The following is a 23918-nucleotide window of genomic DNA, read 5'->3' on the forward strand; positions in this document are numbered from 1 at the left end:
GGGACTGGTTCCTCCGACGCATTCCACATCTGACAGGTAATCACCACAGCTCTGCTGCTTTGGAAAATTTTCTGCGTCCTGAGTCGATGAAGTCGATTCACTGTTCTTGAGGGCCTCCTTCGAGCTGACGTCACCGGATGTTATAAGTAGGACGCACGACGCCCGTAGCTTAAGTTCCGTTTTTTCTGCGAACATGTTCGCTTCGGAGATCTCTGCGTGCCTTGGTTCTTCGAACTTGGTGTTTGTGAAGATATCATGTCTTCGTCGTCTTCTACCCCGCGGTCGGGATTCAAGAAGCGTCGGGACTGCGTTTCCCAGATGTCACTTACGGACCCGCACAACGTCTGCCTCTGTTGCCTCGGCGAGGACCACGCCACTGATGACTGTGACGATTGCCAGTCGTTAACGTCTAAGGCCCTGCAGGAGCGGAAGAAGCTTACTGTAGGTAGGGTTTCCAAACCCCGAAAGTCGAAATCCACTGGGCTTTCAACTGACTATTCGAGGGGTGACTCTCCACGTAAGTCCAGGGGGGGGTCTCGGTCCCGTAGTGGTTCCCGCCATTCCTCTGCCTCCTCGAGGCACTCGTGGAAGCGCTGTCACCGGTCCTCGTCCGAGGACTCCGCCAGACAGCAGGTTGCTTGTCCCAAAAAGCATTCATCTCTTGCGGAATGGGATGCATTTCGTACGGAGATGATGGGGATTTTCCAATCGCCGGGCTCCGTTCCGTCCGCGCCTCCGAAAGAAGCCGGCAGGGAACGTGCTATGGCCACCGCTCGCATGCCTTCAGGCTCGGGTGGTCCGGGCAATCATCGGGAATACTCGAGGTCCTGATTGGACAAGGTGGATCACTCTAGCCATGCCCGCTCCAGGTCCTGGTCCTCGATGCCCGAGAGACCGACGGAACCTGTGAGGTCTTCTAAGACGACGTCGACGCCATCTGTGCCATGTCCATCGAGGGACTCTCTCGAGGCTCTGCCTCCGAGGAAGTAGTCGGCGCCGAGGCCGTCGAAGGACACGCTCGGGACACCACCCTTGAGGCCTGTGTCGAAGCCATCAGCGCCAAGCTAGACGCCGATTTTGTTGAAGCCCTCGAAACCTTTTGTGGTGGCTTTACCAGAGGTACCCCGTGCATCGGTGGAAACGCTGAGGAAGGCCCTGAGGAAGTCGGTGAGGCCTGTATTTGAACCTTTTTTTTGTGCCCTCATCCAGGGATTTATTCCAGCCTCTGGATTATATCTCTGAAGTGGACGAAGGGTCTGAGGAAGGTTTGGTACCTGATGAGGTTCCTGACAACCTGTTATCTGGTCATAGACATTTGGAAGACCTGCGTCAGTCTTTGCACGGCGCTAGTGGTCTTGATACCTCCCCGGAGGTCGAGTTTGGCAGGCCTGAGCCTGGTACGCATGCTGAATCTTCGTACAGGCGCCTCATGTCGAGGGTGACTGAGTACTTGGGGTGGTCTGCACCACCAGTGGATTTTCTGCAGGATGACCTGACAGATATCCTTGACCAAGGTCCACCCGGTGCTGCCATTTCATATGGCCTATGTAATACCAAGGGGTGTGTGTGGTCCTCTTTTTTTTGATCAGGGGGCACACAGATCTTGCCTAAAAAACAATGTTGAAGACAAACCAATAGTGGCCCACTTTCTCAAAGAAACACAAACATACAGAACTAAAGTGGTGCATCCTTCAAACAGTCAACTCCAAAGCAAGAGGAGGAGATGGAGATCTGGAACTCAGAAAACTCGAGCAGAAATGGATACACCGTTTAGATACGGTGAAAAACGGACTTAATGTTTCAATATAATGGAACCTATTTTTCTAAAGGGCACTTCTGCCATAGGACACTTGGTCTTAGATACATGCCACAACAAGCACAACTACACTTGTACATTAGGTTGTGTATCTGTTTAGCACTGTGTGACACTTCCAGTCTCATAATGCAACATCCATGTCTTGCAAATGTGATATGTCATGCATACGTTTGAAACTATCTATAAACTGCAAGATCACAAGAGACATTGGCCCCACGAGTCTTGCATTTCCCACACCCCAGATGTTTAATTTTTCGATATAATATAATGGGCTGCAATAATGATGAAACGCCAACTTGTTACCTGAAATTATGCTGATACAAATGTGATGTACAATATCTCTGACCCATGATATATCAACAGGAAGTGTGTGTGTACATGTAAAGCACAACACTCGGGATCCGTGTTCTCCTGTATAATCAACCAGCCTCTAGGGTACCAATATCTGACAGGCACTCTTTCAACATTAAAACACTATAGAATAGACTCTAACCACCAGGTTGAGCTCGCCGCAACACGGCACTGTCATAAGAACAATGGATTCCCACTGCATCCTCTAGCACACTCCCAAGCATAGAAGTTTCCCACGGCACGGGAACACTAGACACACACGCATGCGCAACGCGCATGTTGGTTGCCTAGCCACGCACGACGCGTCTATTAATAAGAAGACGCATGCGCGGGCAAGCACCACCAATCCCGGGAACAGCTACACATTGCAGGAACAAGACACAGGTAAGACCGCGTCTCCTTTTAGAGCGGTGTTGCCCCCATACACGACGTTAGAGTTGTGGGTATGATAGTCTAACGGGGGATGAAAAGTATATCACGGAATGAAGACCGCACAGGGCGATCACAAAATGCATGGCCCTACGGCCATTTTAAAATCGAACAACTTCGTAATTTTCACGTACACGCTGGCAATCCTTGAGCAGGGCTGCCCAGACCACCAGATATCACTTTGAAAGCCTGCATTAATGAATGTACCTTTAACAGAATTGAACAAGATATCTGCCGATAGCACTTTAGATAACTGCAGCAGACTAACAGCCTCCATTAATCTTGCAGTTTACCCACGTGGACATTGATGTTACTCACACACCAAGGATCGGAAGATTGGACCTCGAAGACAGAAGTGGTGGAATTCTCGGAACAACTAGTCTCGACGTCAGCTACCCTGATTTCAGTGAATCAGGCTTCCTCAAGAGGGGCTCTTTTCTATGATGTATCCCTCTGCTGTGTTGATAAGACAGACAGAGGTATCAATCAAATAAAAGAGCGGGGTAGACACACACACCCCGCTAGACCAACAGCTGAAAAGAAACCACAGAAAGGGTTATACGCGGTATAGATAAGAATTCATTCATGAATACCTGAATAACTAGTTGGTTGGAGTAGCAGAGTAGGTAGAGAGTAGGTACAGAGCCTAGAAGGACAATGCAGAAGACAATAAGGAACTAGCTTAACTGACTTAAGGACTCCTCTTGAACCCTAGAGAATGCACAACTAACCTGGAAGGAGATGGTTGAGGAGCAATATGGAAATCCAGTTGGAAAGGACACAACGACGGGAGAAAATAATAAACAGGGAAGTTAGTGAGGAAAGATACACCCGAACGGCACAAGGGACGCACTAAGTGCGGGTTGGTGCAAATAACTGGAAAGCGTCCTGAACTGCACTTGTAGAAGGAGTATAAATCCAGCACAATGTCCAAGGTAAAGAGTAGCTTTCTTCACAGCGACGGTAGGCAGTGTTTATCCAAGAGCAACAATCACAGGAAGCAATGAACACAGTTTGAAATGAAAGCACACTTACTAAAGGCAATTATTGCCAGGGAATGATCGCTCCGATACAGCCCTTGTGGAAGGAACCAAAAAGCTACAGAGCGTAGGCAAACTACTTCTGACAGGAAGCCGCCAACAATCCAGGAAACGTTCGAGTCGTAACAGAGAGTAGAACCAAAGTCAATAGGGCAATCCGTAATCCGTCCGAATGGAAGGCAAAGTCGAAAACCAGGGAAAACACGTTGGAAGGTTTTGAATAAGGAAATTAGCTCGGGGGCTAAACACATAAGGATACGTGTAGACTACAATTAGCAGCACCGAGCCCCGAGAGGAGCCGGGTTAAGAAGGCAAGGGGCAGAGCATCAGTGTACGCATTGTGCGTACTGATCGTGTCAGCTGACATGGCCGAGCATCGGTGTACGCGTCGTGCGTAATGAGCGTGTCAGCTGACACGGCCGATACCGGCGTCCATACAGTCTCCATGGAAACCGATTACGCTGCCACACCGATGTCTTTACCTGGACTATGTGCCGGTGTAAATGCCGAGGGAGACTGGCGAGGGCAGCGCTGCCGGAGCGTAACAATTGACCAGACCACCTTGATTAGGATCAAGGCCCAGAAGGCGCACAACAGGCTCCTTCATAGAACAGTGCATTTGTTCAACACACCTGTGACACCATTACTAACTGGCTCAGGTAGGACGATGTCGCAGCACAACGTGTAGGCACATTTTTTCCCTACAAAGAGACACCAATATCTGATTTTAGTTTTTTCTATTCAATTTTATAGATGTCACACCAAAGGGGTCCACAAGAGATACCACCAAGCTCTCTTGCTTAGTCCTGAAGACGGCACTAGCACAGCCAACCATCGAGCTCGTGCCAGAAACACCAGAAGTGTCGACTAGATAGATGTGTTATGTAGATTAACCACATCATAAGTCACAATTGGTACTAACCCTCACAAGATATCAGTACTACAATTTGTTAGTCATATGAAGATACAATATGATGGATTTTGTATGCAATTCTCCATGAACAAGGAGTTGGAAATTGGTGACATATATACAGTAGCCACAGAGGCTTGTTTTAAAAAATTAACTGCAAAATAAATTGTCACATATAAAAATGAATATTGGTGCACTCTGTTTTGTGTAAAGACAAATGCCATAGTCTTTAGTGCGATATCGCACTACCGGCAAGTGTTATACAGGTGGGGTAGCCTATGTCCCTGTGTCAAAAAATGTCATATGTCCTTAAAGAGAAGAGTGGCCGAAAAAATACTGTCCCGCCAGTAGCGACCCCTGCTACTTTACGACGCACCCCACTCCAGAGAGTTTGGTGGTGCAGGCGGCTATGGCCCCGGCAAAGCAGGCGTCATACCCTACCATCCCTCCTGATAGAGACAACAAACATTTTGATGGCTGGGCGAAGAAAGTGTTTTCTTCAGGGGGTATGGCTTTACAGGCAGCTAACTCTGTGTGTGCCTTAGCGCGTTTCACTCACACTCTGTGGAATTGTGTGTCTTTGGCGGCTGAACATATTCCCGAAGGGGAGGAACAGGATGGTTTTCTTGCCCTCGTTCAGGGTGGCAAGGATGCCATGTGTGAGTCAGTTCAGTCGGGTCTGGACATGGCAGACTGTGTCAGCCTGTTCATGGCGGCGAGCACTGTGATGCGCAGATTTGCGTTGTTGCGGAAGTCGGGGTTTGCTCCTGACGTACAAGCCCGGCTTCTCAACATCAACATGGTGTACATCTTTTTGGCAGCAAGGCTGGTGAGAGCCTTGAGAGGTTGCAGACCTCCAAAGCTGCAGCAAAGTCGTTGAGCGCTGCAGTTCGCCAACCTCTGCCTTTTCGTCCTAGGGGACAGCAATGGAGGGGAGGTTCCTTTTGATACTACTCGTCTTTTGGCAGATTGAGGGGAGCGGCCAGTCAAAGGGGCCAACGTAGGAGTACCAGAGGTGGAAGACTGGGTACTCGAGGTGCCAAGGCCGCTCGAGCAGTTGCCTCTTTGCCCTCAGGCACTGCTGCAGCCGCTTCAGCTCAGTCATGAGGCCATGTCCCATAGTTCGCCGGTTGGGGGAAGGCTGGCGCAGCATCTTGTAGAATGGCGTGCCATTACTTCAGATGTGTGGGTTCTGGAGATCATAGCCCACGGCTACTGTCTTCCTTTTCGGCAGAGGCCTCTTAGCAATCCACCAGGGAATCTCTTTGAAGAGTCTGGATCCGCTCCTTGCGCAGGAAATCAAATCCCTGCTGGAGAAAGGCTCAATGGAACTGGTGCCTGTAGCAGAGAGGAACAAGGGATGGTATTCCCATATTTTTTGATCCCGAAGAAAGACCGGGGGTTGAGATCCATCATGGACTTGCGCGGTTTGAACAAGCGCCTCAGGAAGGACAAGACGCTTACTTTCATGTGCCGATTCATCCCAAGCACAAGAAGTACCTGAGGTTCGCGGGTCCTGCTGTTCGGATTGACCTCCGCCCGAGGGTCTTCACCAAGCTCATGGTGGTGGCAGTGTATCTCAGGAAAGGGGGGATTCACGTCTACCCCTACCTGGACGATTGGTTGATCAGGGCGTGCTCTCCCGAGCAAGTCCTGGATCATCTGTCAGTCAACTGTCACTCCCTTCACAGGCTGGCCTTCTCCCTCAACTTAAAGAAGTCCCACTTGACACCTACCGAACGGCTCCAGTACATCGGAGCAGTGATCAACACATCCTTGGGGCTGTTTTCCTCCCCAGGTGAGGGCTCCTCACATTCTGCAGATGGTGAACAAGTTTCAACATGCCCAGAGTCTCCCGGCGTTCGAGTTCTTGAGGTTGCTCGGCCTCATGGCATCCTGCATTCTTCTGGTGCCAGAGGCCAGGCTGCGGATGAGATCTCTGCAGTGGGCTCTCAAGATCAGTCCTCTGGTAGGATGTTGGATCCCGTTCAGGTGCCGCCCTCGGTCACCCAGGATCTTCTGTGGTGGGCCGTCGAAGGCAATCTGATGAAGGGGGCTCCATTCTGGCTACCCTGGCCGGAGGTGATGATCGTGACGGACGCATCCCTCACGGGATGGGGAGCTCATGCCAACGAGTTGACAGTCAACGGTCGTTGGTCTCCGTCGGAGTCCAGACTCCATATCAATCTGTTGGAGCAGAGGGCCGTCAGGCTATCCCTGAAGGCTTTTCTGCCGCCTGTCCGGGGAAAGAATGTCCTGATTCTGACTCGCTACAGTGGCCATGCACTACCTCAACAAAAACGGGGGGGGGGGCAGGGTCTCCCTCTGTGCAGAGAGCTGAAGCGGCTCTGGTTCTGAGCCATCCAGCAGGAAATTTCGATCTCGGCAGTTCATCTGGCCGGAGACGAAAACACGGCGGCGGACGCTCTGAGCAGGCAGAGCACAGTCTCTCACGAGTGGGAGCTGGCTCAGGAGATTCTCCTGGAGATCTTAGCCCTTTGGGGGACCCCACAAGTTGATCTCTTCGCCACCAGTGTCAAGCGGAAGTGCGAAAGATTCTGCGGGAATTTCCTCCAAGAGTAGCCTTAGGGGACGCGTTCGTAGTGGAGTGGTCCTTCCCACTGCTGTACGCGTTTCCTCCAGTCCCCGTCATTTCGCAAGTGCTGCAGAGGTTACGGAGGTTCGGTTCCTGAATGATCCTCATTGTTCGGCATGGGCCAGGAGAACGTGGTACCCGGACCTTCTCGACATGTCAATCTGCCCTCCACGCTGTCTTCCCAACCAAGACGATCTGCTCTCACGGGAGGTGGGGGGGGGGGGGGGTTGTCAGGTTCTCCATCTAGAGGTCAAGTCCTTCAACCTTCATGCTTGGCTTCTGAAAGGTTGAGGTAGAAGGATTGGGACCTCCCTGAAGACGTGATGGAGGTGTTGCTTTTGGCCGGAAGGTCTGCAACGAAGTCCCTGTACTGTTGCCATTGGAGGAAGTTCTGCGACTGGTGCAGCGTTAAGAATGTGATCCTTTTTAATGTGCCATTCCTGTGGTTCTGTCTTTTTTTGCTTTAGTTAGCCCACAAGGTGCCTTCTGGGCCTAAAAAGTGTACTGGAGTTTTCTCTGAGGTTCTCCGTAAGGGGCCTGTGGACACCGGAGTACAATACAAGGCCCCTCCTGTGGGGGCTGCATGTAGACCTAATTCTACTGAATCGTGGGGTACCAGAGCTCACTCCAAGGCCTCCTTATCGGTTTCCCTCAAAAGTACCGGGGTGCGCCCCGAGGCCTCAGCTGGGCTTGGTAAGACCAAACGTATGTTCGAGGCCCTCTGTGAAGAGGCTGCTACCGTACTCAGGTCCGAGGTCCCTCGTACAGAGGCTAAGGTTACCAACAGTTCTGAGAGGCCTGTGAAGGCCTTATCGGTGAAAGGTTTTTCTCACCGGTCCCACTCTTGTGGCGACACCAGAACCGTTGAGGGGGCAAGGGGTGAGCTTTTGAATCGAAGTTCCTCCTTTACCGGCAGTGCCGAGGTCCTTCCTGTGAAGGCTAGTTTGAATATTGGTATGTCGCAGAAACATTCCAGGCCACATACTACCGGCTCGGCCGAGGTTCCTTTTGTAAAGGCAAAAATGAAGACCCCCCTGATCCATCGGCGGGGACCCCTGCTTCACTTTCACACGTGCTGCAGTTCCCCTCAGGTGATGGCAAAATGGTGGCCGTTCCCGCTACGACGGCAGCCATTTTGACCGCTTCCCCTACTACTATGCCATCGGCCTCAGGTTTAGGGAGCGGTTCTGTAGGTGAACATAAGGTTCCTTGTGCACATCCCTTTGGTCCAGTTTTCGACTGGAACGCTCGGATGCCTCTTCTGCACAATATCTTGCTGTCTGTGGGTTCGGCACCCTTGATTTATGTGGACACCTCTGGGTATGGGCCTGTTTGGCAACCCTCCGCTCTGCGTCCCTGGAATTATCCTCCTCATGAGAGGCCTCCTCCGGCAGCTCCAAAGCCTTCCCCGGAGGACGCCTTTTTCGGCAAATTTCAGATGCTCATGCGTACCGACCCCATGAGGGAGTATTTCAAGGGTCTTTTTAGGGAGATATGCCCGCCTGCGCCTCCGGTGGTTCCGCCGGCGCTGCCTTTGCCTGCGGTGTCTCCACCTACCCTTCTGCCCTTGCCCCCCTTGTCCCCGGCGGACAAGGCGGTGCCCGACGTAGTTCAGCCAGACTCAGGGCGATCAGGACAGCGAAGACCAGCCCCGCTGTATTCGAGTTTTCCACAACCGGGTGCTGGACATGTGTCTACTGGATGTTCCAGTGCCCCGAAGCACCCGCTCCGCAGGAGGGTGTGCTTTCGGGGTCGTTCACCTTATCTCCTTCGGAGCGTACCGGCCTGTTCATGCAGAAGGATGTTTTGGCCGAGGTCCATAGTCTGGGAGAAGCCGCACTCAGGACTTTTCGTCAATAAGAAAATTGACACGCAACACAGGCTGCATTTTTCGGAAGAGGTGGCTCTAGCGTCTTGTACGCCCCCCACCTCCTCCACAGTGGTGGCTGCGGCCACTTTACAGTCCAGGCCTGCAGCATCCTTTTCTATGACGGCTACGTGGGTCCTGGGGAAAGAGGACCAGCTCCTCCACTCCCTTGGGAGGAAGATTTTGGCTAACTCGGCCCTGCAGCTCTGGCAGGACAATGCAGAACTGGTGTTAGCGGGGGCGAATATGAAAATGTGGAAGGTCTGTCGGAGTTTGAGGAATTCATTCCGGTTGAGAAGCTGGAGGACTTTAAGGCGGGATTGTCCGATGCCAGGGTCATGGCACTCACCATGTCGACACTTCGGCTCGGGGCCTTATGCTGGGAGTTGATGCCTCTCGACAGGCTTGGTTGCATTCCACTAAGTTCTCAAAAGAGGTGCAGGACAAGGTGTTGGACCTGCCATTTGATGGTAAGGAGCTTTTCCATTCCATTCCAGATGTGGAGCCGACCAAAACGAAGGACAGCACCCAGACAGCTAAAGGTCCTTGTCCATTCTGGTTAAAACTCCTTTTAGAACCCAGAGACCGTTGTAGCAAAGCCGGCCCTCCTTCTGGCTTCAGAGGGTTTCTAGATCGGAAATCCCGCAGAGCGGATACCCCTTCGGGTAATAACCGCCAGAGGCAGCAACGGAATCACTTTTTCTCCCGCTCCTCAGACTCCTCCTCAGGTTCAGGTGGTTACACCACTGAAAAGCCTGCCAAATGAGGGTTCTCTGCGCTTGTTAGGCAGAAACCTGTGCAGTTCCCTTGGGGACCACTGCAAAAGGCTTAAGACTACAGGTGTTGGCAGTAAACCCAATTGGTAGCAGTCTGTACCACCCAAATTTACCTGGTAGCTATGGCTGAGCAGCCAAACTTCTCTCAAGAAGAGTTAAACAGTATATAGAGTATACAAGATAGGTACCAAAATACAGTAGCACAAGCAAACACTGACCAGAGCTTTGGTATCAAGTATATAATTATTTATTTAAAGACACACTTAGAAACACTCCAGCACTATTATTATAAGTAAGTTCAAAAACACAGTCACTATTATTATATGTACATCCCTTATTCCTTATTAGACAAGTCTTAGTTAAGACCACTTATTTCCAGACCGAGGTGAGTGCTTAACTAAAGATGGCACCCCAATAAGTTTAAGAAAAAGGGAGTGAAAAGGCAGAAATTAGGAACAGCACACAACACAATCCTTCAGAAGCACTCAGCAAGGCAGGAATGTCAAAGTCTACTTGTGAGCAAAAAGTTCAAAGGCCAGGCTCCCTCTTGGAGAGGGTAGAACACCAATGCACCCAAGATCACACAGTTTAAAAGGCTTGGAGAGTCTTGCAGAGAGTTCAGGAAGGAATCGGTTCAGTTTAGAAAAGTTCAGTTAGCCAGCCTAGGGCCAACCCAAGTGGTAAATTGAGGCTTTAAGAGTCACCCCACACAGACCGTTGCGAGGGAGGCCAGGCGGACACAGTACCTTTTAAAGTGGAGAGGATCCTCCAGCGGGGGTAGTTGTTCCTGGCAGCGGTTGCAAGTCACGGCGTCGTCCAGAGGAAGAGATGATCTCAACGTGGAGGAAGGCTGAAGGTCGTTGCACTGCCAGGGAAGAAACCAGCCGCGGAGTTCTCCGGTTAAAAGGTACTACCCTTTTATTTGCGGTAGTGGAGAAAACGTGGTATCCCGTTTGCCGGGGTGCTTGGCACAGGCAAGGCGGCCCCGAGATGATCCTGGAAGGCGAAAAAGCGGGCAAACTTGTTATCCCCACCAGTCAAAGGAAGAAGACTCTTCGGGATGAAGATCTCCTCTGTCGTCGGAAAAAGTGGTGAGACGGTTCAGCAGGGCTCCACCGGTGGTGTCGTCGTTGCAGGTCGGCTCAGCTTCTCCCTCTTCGGATTCTTTGGTCCTGTGGCGATGTCTGAAGTTCCAGTCCCCAAAGCCCTGCTTCTATGCAGAAAACCCCCATTCATCAGTCCTAGCTGTCACTCAAACATGCTAAGTGGTGAGCCGGGCGGCTCACCACTGGGCCAATCACACAAGAGTGCGACTTGAGTTGCCGAGGCAACTCAGTCCAGGGTGCCTAAACCCCCTCCAACACCCCTGTGGTACCCAGAGTGGCACCACTTTTGGAAGATTCTGTGGAGAAGCCCGCCCAAAAGTGGAACAAAGGGCTCGACTTGGGTTGGAGTCACAGAAGCGCACACAAACACCATTTTGGAACCGAGTTTCGGCAAAAAATACCAACCAGTGAATTTATATTAATTTAATAAACCGGCGGTATGTTCGAGGCTATATTAAAAAGTGGTAGCCTCGAACAATGGGAAAATCCCATAGGAATATATTTGCGGTCGAATATAAAAAGTAGTATCCACTGCCACCAGCCAAAACTCGGTCGGGGGGGACTGGACAGTGCCCCCTCGAACAACAGACCCCGGGGCAATCGAATTGCCCCGACCAGTACGTCCACAATATGATGGTTTGTACAGGTTCTGTTCACAATTTGAGACTAGTAAAGCCAATGGTGACACAATGGTGACACCGGTGGGAGGAAGCATTGCGTCTCATTGGGAGAAGTGGCAGACCATCACCGAGGACCGGTGAGTCTTGTTAGTTGCTCGGGCGGGCTTCCGCTTACTCTTACCCCCTGCCCCACCCTTCAACCCTCTTTTCCAGCAGTCGGGGTTGTCCTCCCTAAAAGCCGAAGTTCAGAAACTGCTGGACCTCAGAGCTGTGGAGCCCATGCCCCTTGGGGAACAAGGGGAGGGCTTCTGCTCCCGGCTGTTTACGTGCCCAAACTCAACCCGTCTAGCCTGCGCACCATCCTAGACCTTTCCCAGTTCAATCTTTTCCTACCCCAAGAGAAATTGAAGATGATCAGCCTGGCCAGATACGGTCCTCTTTGCAGATGGGCGATTGGCTCAGCGTGGTGGACCTTCATGCATATTCTGATCTGGAATCTACACAGGATATATCTCCGTTTCTCTGTGGGGAGAGGAGCATTCCCGTTTCGAGTGCTTCCTTTTGGCCTCAGCTCGGCTCTGCGTGGCTTCACGAAGATGTCGGTGATTGCGGCCTATCTTGGTCTGCAGGGTATCCATTCGTGTCCGTATTTGGACGACTGGCTCTTATGCAGCCCTTGCCCACTGAACGCTGCATGCAATGTTCAGTTTCTCCTTCAGCTCCTGTTCCATCTTGGGCTGTCGGTGAACTGGCGTAAATCTTCCATGACGGTCTCGCAGGACTTGATTTTCCTGGGTTTTCGCTGGAACATGATCGACTGCACAGTGTACCTGACCGGGGACAGAATGGCGGATCTGTTGGCCACTTGTCAGATGTTTGCGCAGTCGGAGAGCATGTCGGCCTGGTGGTTCCAGAGGCTTCTGGGCCTCATGGCCTCGTGCATATTGGCTCTGCCCTATGGTTGTCTCAAGATGAGGCGGACTCATATGGCTCTTCAGAGTTCTTGGCATCAGTCTGTGGATCCGGACTCCAAGTTGGTATTGATTCCGGCTTCCTGTGAAAGCGGATCTAGAGTGGTGGTCGTCTCTCAGCAACCTGTCGGTGGGTTCAGGTTTTCAGGACCCAGCCCCTATGGTAACGGTCACAACGGACTCCTCCCTTCTCGGGTGGGGTGCGACATTGGATCTTCGGGTCTCGGATCTTTGGTCGCCTCAGGACAAGTTCCTCCACATAAATCTGGAGCTTCTGGCGATCTTCCTAGCGCTCAAGGCGTTCAGACTGATCATTGCCCAAAAAGTGGTCCGTATCCGCACAGACAATGTGGTGTCAATGTATTACATCAACAAGCAAGGGGGCACCAAGTCTCCTCCTCTTATGGACCTGTCCATCCAGATTTGGGAGTGGATGATGGTTCGTCATGGTGTCAGGCTAGTGGCAGTACACATTCCGGGCCAGCTGAATGTCACGGCAGATACCCTCAGTCGGCGGACGATGGTCAGCTACGAGTGGGAACTGAAGGCAGAGATCCTCTCATGGATTTTCCTGCGTTGGGGCACTCCGGAAGTGGACCTCTTTGCGACAGCGGCACACAAGAAGCTTCCTCTTTATGCCTCCAGAAACTGGCTGGGAGCCTCTTTGGCAGATGCTCTCGAGATTCCATGGCACAACATGAGGGCATACGCTTTCCCACCTCTGCCTCTGATTCATCGGACGATTTGCAAGCTGAAGAACAGGGTGAACTGTTCTCTTCTGCTCATAGCCCCATGGTGGGCGGCGAGGTTTTGGTTCTCGGAACTTCAACACCTGTTGGTGCAGCCACCGATCGGGCTACCGGTGAGTCCCGACCTGCTTCATCAGGATCAACAGCTGTGGCATCCCTCCCCACAACCGTTCAGCTTGGCAGCATGGTGGCGGAGTTCAAATCATTAGAACATCTCAACCTGTCTGCTGATAACCTGCACATTATTAAGGCAGCCACGAAACCCTCGACAAGGTCTCAGTATAGAAGCAAATGGCTTAGGTTCTGTCATTGGTGCTTAGACAAACAGCTGGACCCAAGGGCGGCTCCGAATGACACTGTGCTGTCTTTCGTGTCTCACCTAGCAGAGTCGGGCATTCATGTTCTGTCTTACTCTGTCTAATCCAGTGGTTAGGAGACATTTCGCTGGTTTGACGTACCTTTATCCCGGCGTGGGATCTGAATGTGGTCCTTACGGTGTTGTGCCATAAACCTTTCGAACCAATGGCCACGGTGGACCTCAAGCACCTTTTGTGGAAGGTCTTCTTTTTGGTTGCCATTACTTCAGCAAGTCGTGCGAGTGAACTCCAAGCTTTATCTGTGGAGCATCTCTTCTTGGTTTTCGACAAGGATAAGGTGGTCCTACGGACAAATCCTCCTTTCCTGCCTAAGGTGGTCTCTGATTTCCATCTGAACGAATCGATATACCTACCAGTCTTTTTTCTGAACCCTGCTTCAGAAACGGAAAGGGTTCTGCATTGTTTGGATGTGAGAAGGGCTCTTAAATTCTATCTAAACAGAACTTCTGAATGTAGGAACTCTTCAACTGTTGGTGACCTTTGGTAATCCACAAGGTAAACAGGCCTCTAAGGCGACTATCTCCAGATGGATTGCTGCCTGTATTACGGAGTCTTACACTGTCCAAGGACTGCAGCCTCCTAAAGGTATTCATGCACACCTGGTGCGGGGCAAGGCAACCGCAGTTGTCTTTCAAAAATGTCCCCTGGGAGACCATCGCAAAAGCAGCTACTTGGGCCTCCCCATCGGGTCACAGCAGCATGCCTCTCCCAGCTCCAAGAAGGCTGAGCGGGCTTCTAAGACCTTTGATGGCGCCCCTCCTGTGGGGATCCAACAAAAGGCTAAGCACCGTGAGTCCATTGCGACGGGCCCCTCGGCGGCCAGGGCGCGTTCGACGTCTCCAGCTTCCGTCAACACTCAGGCTCTTCAGCCAAGAGGAAGTCGGACCATCCAGGCAGACTTGAGGAGAAGCCCAAGTCCGTCCTACCGGAGAAGACCAAGGGGATCGGTGCATGGACCCTCCCACGAAGGAGATGGCCAAGCAGGACAAGGCTCCGGCCCTGATCGTGAAGGCCCAGGTACACCTGATGAAGGTCCAGCCTTCCATCGAGGGGGTGGCAGTGTCTCTTGTGAAGGCGCCGAGACGGCTCCACAAGGCGCGACCCCGAAGGCGAGGGTGTCCCTTCCTCCCAGGAGGGATGCTGCGTTCTGGCCCATAGAAAATACCCCGGAGAAGTAGATGCCAGTCATCTCCCCGAGACCTTCCCCTCTGGAAGCGAAGAGGGTGGGGGGGATGCGCGGTGGCCCTGCAGGGTACAGATAGCTCCGAGAAGGAGGAGCTCATAGGCCTGCAAACCATCCAAGTGGGGGAAAACCTAGTGAACACGCCCTACGATGAGCTTGTCAACAAAGGCGAAGGAAGAGCAGCAAGGCGACGAGGGCCTGGGCTCCCGCGGCGACGACGGGCACGGACAATGGTGTGATGGGGGAACCTCCCGTCGCCACCTCCCAGATCTTCCCTGCCGGATGAGATAGGCTTGTTCCACGCGATCTCCAGAGCTTCGCAGCTCTTCCAGCACGCTCCAGAGGATAAGGAGGGCTTCTTATATCCGCGCCGTGAGGCGAAGAGAAAGACCATCCTCTCAGTCCCGCTCCTGGATGACATTTGGGACGAAGGTTTGTCTCTCATGAAGAAGCCTTCTACGGCCCTGGCGAAGAGGGATCGCCTTGAGAAGTACAGGGTGCCGGACTCCGCGCCCAAGTGCTTGCGGGCCCAACCATCTCCGGACTCTGGTGTCAGCGGCGACCAAGAAGTCGTCCTCGGGCGCTTCTTCCTCGGCAGCATCCACCCCACCGGACTGTGAGGGCAAGAAGTTAGATGCTATGGGACGACGGGGTCATCTTTTCTGTGGTGATGACCATCAAGGCCGCCAACGCCCTCACCATTGTGGCACGCTAGGACCGGGAGCTGTGGTTCAAGATCGCCCTCATCTTGGATTTTCTTCCCGACAAGAGGTTGGAAGTGCTGGAAATTCTGAAGGAAGGCGAAATGGCATCAGACCACGCCATTACGGTGGCCACAGACATTGCCATTTGGCGGGTTCCGCCAAATGGGCAACAGTGTTTGCCTTCGTCGTGGCTGGCTCAAGGCCACCAACTTTTTGTCAGGACATTCAGTCGAAGGTGCTGGACATGCCCTTCGACTGGGACAATTTGTTCGGCAAGGCTGTGGATGAGTCTCTACAATCCATAAAGACGGAGACGGCTCGCGCCTTGGGCACTCTTCAACAGCGCAGGCCGTCCTTTGGCCCTCAGGCAGCAAGTCGCAAGGTGTTCGGCGGGGGCTCCTCTTCTTAACGCCAACCCTCCAGCTCTTCGGCCCAGGAAACCAACAGGGGCCGCTCCAAGGAATTCAGAGGAGAACGTCATGGTCGCCAGGGTACCCAAGGCGGCCCTTAGACACCCAAGCAGGATTGAACCGACCGTGGCGTCGTGCCCCCACCTGTGCACCCTGGTGGGAGGCCGGCTGGCGAACTTCATCAGCGTGTGGAAAACCATCTCCTACCGTTGGGTGCTGGACACTCTCGCCCACGGACACACCCTGGAATTTCAACAGAAGTGTCCCCAAATACCACCAGTGGCCCGGCAGGGAAACGTCCCTCCGCTGCTGCTGGAGGTGCGGGCCATGCTAAGGAAAGGTGCGATGGAGCTCGCCCAAAGAGGCTCCGGAGTGTACTCTAGGTACTTCCTTGTGAAAGACAGGTGGCTGGAGGCCTCTACCTTCGTCGACTAAACAAGTACATCAAGTCCCAAAAACTCTGGATGGTCTCCATTCATCACCTGTTCGGACAGCTGGAAGAGATGGACTTCCTGTCGTCACTGGACTTGGAGGATGCGTACTTCCACCTCCCCATTCACAAGGGGCACCGCAAGTTTCTTCGCTTTGTGGTTCAAGGGAAGCACTACCAATTCAAGGCCCTTCCCTTTGGATTGAAATCGGCACCAAGCGTTTTCACCAAGTGCCTGGCGGCGCAGCTGTGACTGCAGGGGATCCACGCCTACCCTTACTTGGACGACTGGCTCATCCGAGCCAGTCGAAGGACATCACTGTTGAACACACGGCGTGCACCATTCGCCTACTGACAGAGCTGGGGTTCTCGGTGAACTATGCAAAGTCCTGCTTAACTCCATCTCATGATGATCTGTTTCTGGGATCCGGGCTCAACAGTGTAGTGCCTGGCATCTCTGTTTGAGAGGATAGCGGCCATTCTGGGCAAGGAACGACGACTGTTGGCACTGAAGGTCGCCATGGTGAGGACCATCTAGTCTCTTCATGCATCTACCTCATCCGATTATGCAGGCTATGGACGCGTCTGCTACAGGAGGTCCTCGACGACCGTTGGATACAGGTGTTTGGAGGCTTCCAGGACAAGATCACGCTCGTCGAGCTTCCGTCAAGCGATAAGGTGGTGGGGCATTTGCACTCATCTGTCTGGAGGCGTGGATTTCCAGACCCCACCGCACCAGGAGACGGTCACGACAGACACCTTCCAGGAAGGATGGGGAGCTCACACCGGAAGTCTTCACGCAAGAGGCCTGTGGCTACTGGAAGAGAAAACATTGCACATCGTGTTGGAGCTGCGGGCAGTGTTTTGGACCCTCAAGTCTTTCCTTCCGTCCCTCAAGGGCAAGGTGGTGCGGGTCTTCACGGACAAAACCACAATGTTCACAATATTTTACATCGGGCAGCACGGGGGGGGGGGGTACCAGATCCCTGGCGCTTTCCAAAGAAGCGCAGGAACTATGGCATTGGGCCATTGCCCAGGGGATGTTCCTCATCCTGTTTCATCTGGCAGGAGTGAAGAACACTGTAGCAGAGACTCTCAGCAGTGAGTTGCGCTCTTGCCACGTGTGGGAGCTTTGGCAGGACCAAGTGGATTACCTGTTTCCGCAGATGGGACAATCCCCAGATCGATCTATTTGTGACGGTGACGAACAGCAAGTGCTGGAGGTTCGCCAGCAGGTTTCCCCTGACGGGGATCATGGGGGACTCATTCTCATTCCCCCTGGGACGGCCTGTTTCTGTATGCGTTCCCTCCACTTCCGTTGCTTGTTTGGCTCGTCAATCAACTCAGACGGTCCCGGTGCAGGATGATCTTCGTCGCACCAGCATGGCGGAGGCAGACCTGGTACCTGGACCTTCTCGACATGTCGGTGTCCCCTCCAGTCAAGCTTCCGGTGGTCGCAGATCTTCTCACCAGGGAAGGAGGCACAATTCTGCACCACGATTCAGGATCGCTGAACCTGAAGGCCTGGCTCCTGCAGCATTGGAGTTCGGGGGCTACGATCTCCCAGCGGACTGCAAGGAGGTACTTGCCAAAGCATTGTCTACTCTTAAGTGCTAGACACAAATGGAAGAGGTTCACCATTTGGTGCCGTGCATAGAAGATCGACTGTCTACGAGTCACGGCTCTGCAGGTGCTACCGTATTTACTGTCGTTGGCCAAAGCAGGTCTGGTCCATGCCTCCATCAGAGTTCATCTGGTGGCTATCTCCCGCTACACCAGATCTTGAGGATGGTTGTCGTTATGGTCACACCGTCTGGTTAAGGAGTTTGTCAAAGGACTGTTCAGTTTGTTCCTGCCGGTGAAGGCTCCAGCCTCGGCGTGGGAACTCAATGTGGTACTGACTAGGTTCATGGGGCCTCCATTTGAAGCTATGCAGACAGTTCCATTGACGTTGTCGTGGAAAACAGCATTCCTAGTGGCCATCACCTCTGCATGACGAGTGGGTGAGATTCAAGCCCTGTCCTGTAAGCCACCTTATTTGACTTTTCACGACACAAGGGTGGTGCTGCAGACGCACCCTTCCTTCATGCCCAAGGTGCCGTCAGACTTTCATCTAAAAAAAGCCCTTGGTGCTGCCTGTATGTTTTCTGACTCATTCGTCGCCAGCTGAAAGGACTTTGCACTTGCTGGACGTGGCTAGAGCGCTTAAGTTCTACATGGACCGCACAAAGAGTTTCCGGAAGACGTCGCAACTTTTTATTCACTTGGGTCCTGTGAAACATGGGAAGTCCCTCTACAAGGCTTCCATTTCCAGGTGGCTCTCCGGCTGCATCACCGGTTGGCAAATCGACAGTTGCCTGGCTGTCCGAGATCCCATTCCACCAGAGCGATCGCTGCAACTACTGCATTCCTGTCTGATGTGCCCCAGCTGGATATCTGCAGGGCTGCTACGTGGAGGTCAACGCGCACCTTCACGAACTTCTACTGCGTCGACAGGGATTCCAGGGAGGAGTCCAGAGTCGGCCAAGCAGTGCTGCTCAACCTGTTCACTTGAAGGTGAGCCTGGTGAGGAGACAAAAGATGCTTATGTTGAGCCTTGCCACCTCCTGTGGTTGTGCATGTGTGTACTGCTATGTATTCTTTATTTATGAGCATATGAATCCATGCCAGACCCCATTACTTAGATGTAACTGTTGTTCACCAGCATGGGTTTGGCATGGATTCACATGGGAACCCTCCCGCCTACCTCTCTGTATCTCTTCTCTTGGTCCTTCTGCCACTTTACGTGCTACCAAATCTGAAGATGGCTGCCAGAGGAGGGGCTTATGTAGATGCTAGTCATTGGATGGGGGCAGTATGACCCAGAGCTCAGTGATTGGTTGTTAAGAGAGAGACATTTCAGAAATTAAACTTGATTTGTTTCTTTACTGAGGATTTCCAGCAGCCTGATGGGGAATATTCATGAGCATGTGAATCGATGTCAGACCCATGCTGGAGAACCTTTGCAATACAGTAAGGAACAAGTTACTTTTTATCTGCCAAAATGATGACACACATTGTGGGGTTGAAGAGGCAGGACACCATGTATGGGTTTGTTTCTGATGGTGCTGGAGATGCAGTACGTTGGGTATGTGTTTACGTGGTTGGCGGGTCGCAGCAGGTAGGCGGGAGGCCACATGTTTATTTTTTGTGGAGATAGTGTGGTAGGATGAAGGGCATTGGTTTTGAGAGCACAGGGTGACGGGAAGACTGGTGTGGGTATTTTGCCTGCTCTTCTCCCATTTGATTCTTTGAGCGCAGCCCTGCTCTGTGGTTCAGCTCTACCTCCGCTCTAGCTATGAATTCTCAGACTCCCACATCTCTGGCAGTGAAGTTTAGTAATCTAAACAGTCACAGTACGTTTGGAAGCCCAGTAAATAGATGGAAATCAACTTTGCTTGCTGGGTGTGTTCGAGCGTTCAGTTCGGCACTCTGTGTATTGTTTGCACATTTCCATTCCTCTCATTAAGCCATTTAGGATGCAAACCTAGGATGCATTTATTTAAGCAAGCCTCCTAGCCAATTGCTTTCTTAACAAAAAAATGAGTAAGGTCACTTAGCTCAAGTTAGCAATTTGATTGGTTGAAGGCATTTCAAGACAGCGATTTGTCCGGCATCACCACTTCCTTTCTACCCTTTAGTCACATCTGGTTTGTTGGAAATGGTTAAGTTAATAATCTGCTTTTGTGACCTTTCTGTTGTAATTGTTTGATCATGGTTTTAGGTAATGTTATGGGGCTTCAAAAAATGTATTTCCAAAACACTGACTCTGTCTTGCATTCCTTTTGCTCCCAAGAACTGTGATGTAGTGCTTCTGATGAGAATGATTAACCAAACTTGGCGGATTTCGTTGAAGTGACGCAGGAAGACACAGACGGCAGTAGAGTTCACACAGTTCAGCAAACGTCGAGGTATTCAATTAATTGTTAATTGCTCTTTTATAACGCGCTTAATACCGGGACCAGTTTCTAAGTGTGAGCCTGTGATTCAAACCTGTGTTGCTGTGCGTCGTCTTGCTTCCAAGACAAACGCGTTACCCCTGAGCTATCCTCTCTGCCTTTTGTGGACAAGGATGTGCCCATAGCTCTTGGACATTTGTATGGTGCCTATACACGAGTGTTTCCAGGCACCACAGGACAAGAAGGGGCAGGGAGTGGGGGTGTGAATCATACAAAGAACAGCAACAAGGAAGACTGTTATTTTGGCCACAAGGGGGCGGGGGAGGACGGCAAGTGCTGGCCAGGCCAAGGTGGCAGGTTCTAGGGGGGAGGAGGAGGCAAAGTGCAGTGGGCAGGTGGACTGGGTAGGGATAGTCCGGGAAAGGGAGCCTTGGGGCAAGTGCTGGCGAAGGATGCTTTGGTTTTAAGGTTTCACTCACTGGCAGCTTTTTCGATCCCAGTGGTGGGACAGTGGCTCCTGACGAATATTTTCAGTGGAGTGGCTTAATATCTCCCCGGTTAGTGTGAGCGACCAGGCCTAGCAGGGAAGCTTCAAAAAATATCTGAGGGTTTGGGGGTGGTTCTCCCTCTGACTATGTAAGTGCTGGTTTAAAATGGTGTACTTTACAGCGCAACATTTGAGAAAGTGGGTTAACAAGCTGGACAGTTTTACAACTTGGGGATCTGAAACGATTGGCTCTCCAGATATTATGGACTACAACTCCCATGCTGACTAAAGCTGGTGAGCTGCATTCCAAAACATCTGGAAAGCCAAAGGTAGGTTGCAGACACCTGCTGAATGGTAATGTAGGAAATAATTCAATAGATACCAGGTCACCACAAGTACGCTAGCGTTTTGTAATGGTTTCATGATGCCTTTGTTCACTATTTCTGCAATGGTTGCCACAGTATATCACGATCATGAAGCTGTGCCCACAAAATATGCCTGCCTTTCCACTGTAGATGGGGATCGAAAATAAAGACGCTAAAAGCAGCTTCTGGGTATTCTGCATTAACCAGTGAGCAGGAGCTGCCACTGAGAAATAAAGTTATTTCAGATGGGTATGCTTTGGCATCAATTGGCCTGGTTAGCCAGAATTAGCTCCTGGTCGTTGTCAAGCTAACTAGGCTCTTCTGGGCTATAAACAGGAGCTAAATAGCTACCATCTCTCCTCAATTTGTAACCCTGTGTGTAGTAATGTGTTCATGATACTGAGCCCACTTTGAAAAAGAGTTATAGGTGATGGAGCATATAGAGTCAACCTTGTCAGAATAAAAGGTTCACATATCTCGGCATAGGAAGTGATACGGGAGGAGTAGCAGAAACTCTGTAGAGGACGGCGAAACATTCCTTTTTGTGGGTTCACCACCAATTTTATGTTGAATAACAGGGTTTATACGTTTTAAGTTGACTTTGCAAATGTCTCTGTGAGAGTATAAACTGTAAAAATGATATTTGGCACCTTTTGGTGGCAATTTTCAGGATGGTGACTTTTGACAAGAACCATTTTGGGCAGAGCTGTCGGAGTACAGAGAAGGGGCGGGTTGCTGGGATGGGTTCAAAGTGGATAAGAGCCAGAGGTTGTATGCAGGCATGACCTGTTTTGGTTCAGAAGAGCAGTTAATAGGAAATGCGATAAAAGAGGAGTGGTGGCAACGAATGTTCACTATGTATAAAGGGACCACAACTTGATCAGACCATGAACGACTTAAAAGGGAGGAAGGAGACTTGTAGTTTGGGGGTTTATTTGTTTGTTGCTGTAAAGATCTACACTACTGTGACCTGCCTGATCAGTAAGGCCAGAGATTATATGGGAGAGTTTGGAAACACTTGTAGACCAAAAGTGTGCATAGCTGGCCAGAGGGGCAAGCCCAAAGATTGTAATCTCCTAAAACTAGGCGGTGGGGGGAGGAGGAAGAACAGGACAGAGCATCCTTGAAAAGATTTTTAATGGTAGCCTGATAAAGTAGTTCCAAATAGATAGACAGCGCAGTGGGAATTGGAGGTTTGGCCATGAGAAATTTGATAAATGAATTGTAAGGGAAAGAGTGTTGCATAGGGGAGATGGGCAATGACAGCAACGCTACGACCAATTGGGGGTCTGTCTTTCAAGACTGAGACTTTGTTAGTTTGGAGGGGATTATGGCAGCGGTTCAGGAGCTAAAGGAATCAAAAATCCAAGTTTCTCTGAAAACTGCATCTGATAAAAAAACACATCAAAGCGCTCGGTGTTATGTTAAAAAGGTCAGGCCGTTTGCAACATGTCCATTTTACATTCCATATGAAATCGGAACCTCATCCTGTTAACGTGTGCAGCGAAAAGATTTGTTCTTATGCTGCACATGGAATGTTATAGTTTGTGGCAGTTGGTCTTTGTTTTTACCTGAAAGTATTTTGTTATTGTGAACACAGCTCAGAAAGACACTAAACTTGATTTTTACAGTTTTTCTTTTGGATTTGCTCAGCATGACCGTTGGATAGAAACACACTTAATGAAAACATAGGCGCAGAGGAAAACTGGGATGGCGAGGTGTCAGTTAGACAAGGATTGTAATACACCCACTGGGATAGTTCTAGTGTGGCGGGGAGTAATGGGATGAAAGGTGGTTTACGGTTGTGTGACAGATTAGGGTTTGGTGTGTTTTTGGTGCATAGTGGAAGGTGTGCATTTTTTTTTTTTTTAAATGTATATATTCTCTACAGTATCGAACGGTGCAGGATTGGGATTGTGAGGTAAAGAGGTTGACTATGCGCTTCTGTTGCTTCTCATTTGTTGCTAGGCAAAATCGATTCCATCAGTGCAGCAAATAAGTGCCAATGTCACCTTGTTTAAGTGTAATAGTTTATGCAGTTATGTTTCTCAAAGGAAGATATTGCGTCTGTACTCTGTCAGCTAGACTGACTTTCTTTTTTTAAAGTGTAATTTCTTGGTCATGCTGATTCTCCATCATGGGATATTCATTTAATATAAATAAACATTGATTAGTTGTGTCTAATTGGGATCACAGAACACTTTTTTTTTGTTTTTAGTTAAAATATATCTTTTTTTAACTTTTAATAATCAAATATGTGTTTCAGAAGCGTATATGCCTTTCCTTCATTTTGTTTCACTCTGTGCCTCCATACTTAAAGAAATTGACATGTTATTAGGTCGGCAGTATGGGAAATCTGAAGGCGTCCTCACATGTGCTCCCCATGGGTAATCTTCTCAGGTGGCCAGGTGGCCATTGCTCTTGGATTCTGACCCTGGGGGCGGAGAAGCGAGGGAGGATCAACTAGGTGGAGGGTCCTTGGGGATTGGACTTGTTTGGGAGAGATGCAGTATTCCCCCTTCCATATGAACCCAAAATCTGAGGCATACTTATGGGGTGTTTCCCCTTTTTCTCTGAATAGGGGGAACATCAGGAAATATTATAAATCCCGAAGCCATAGAAGAAGGGGAGAGGAGGGTTCATAAGGAGACATGATACCCCCCCCCCCCTTCCCTTATGAAGATCAGCCTAACCCTCTCCCGGCCTTTATGGGCTATTGCAAAATCTTTCCCCACATTTTCCATTATTTAACACACTATGGTACTGGGACGAAGAGACAACTAAGAGTGATGA

General features: G+C 50.9%; 1 protein-coding gene across 6 annotated transcripts in view; it reads left to right on the forward strand.

Moving 5' to 3' along the window:
* Nucleotides 1–23918, forward strand: part of RALGPS2 (Ral GEF with PH domain and SH3 binding motif 2) — a 2782724-nt gene that overhangs the window by 74514 nt on the left and 2684292 nt on the right. For all 6 annotated transcript variants that reach the window (XM_069641167.1, XM_069641168.1, XM_069641166.1 and 3 more), the window contains exon 2: nucleotides 20171–20285. The gene's annotated coding sequence lies outside the window, so the exon portion shown is untranslated. The remainder of the gene's footprint in view (nucleotides 1–20170; nucleotides 20286–23918) is intronic.

This window comes from Ambystoma mexicanum, chromosome 1q (assembly GCF_040938575.1).
Source record: "Ambystoma mexicanum isolate Mex_15411 chromosome 1q, UKY_AmexF1_1, whole genome shotgun sequence".
NCBI lineage: Eukaryota > Metazoa > Chordata > Amphibia > Caudata > Ambystomatidae > Ambystoma > Ambystoma mexicanum.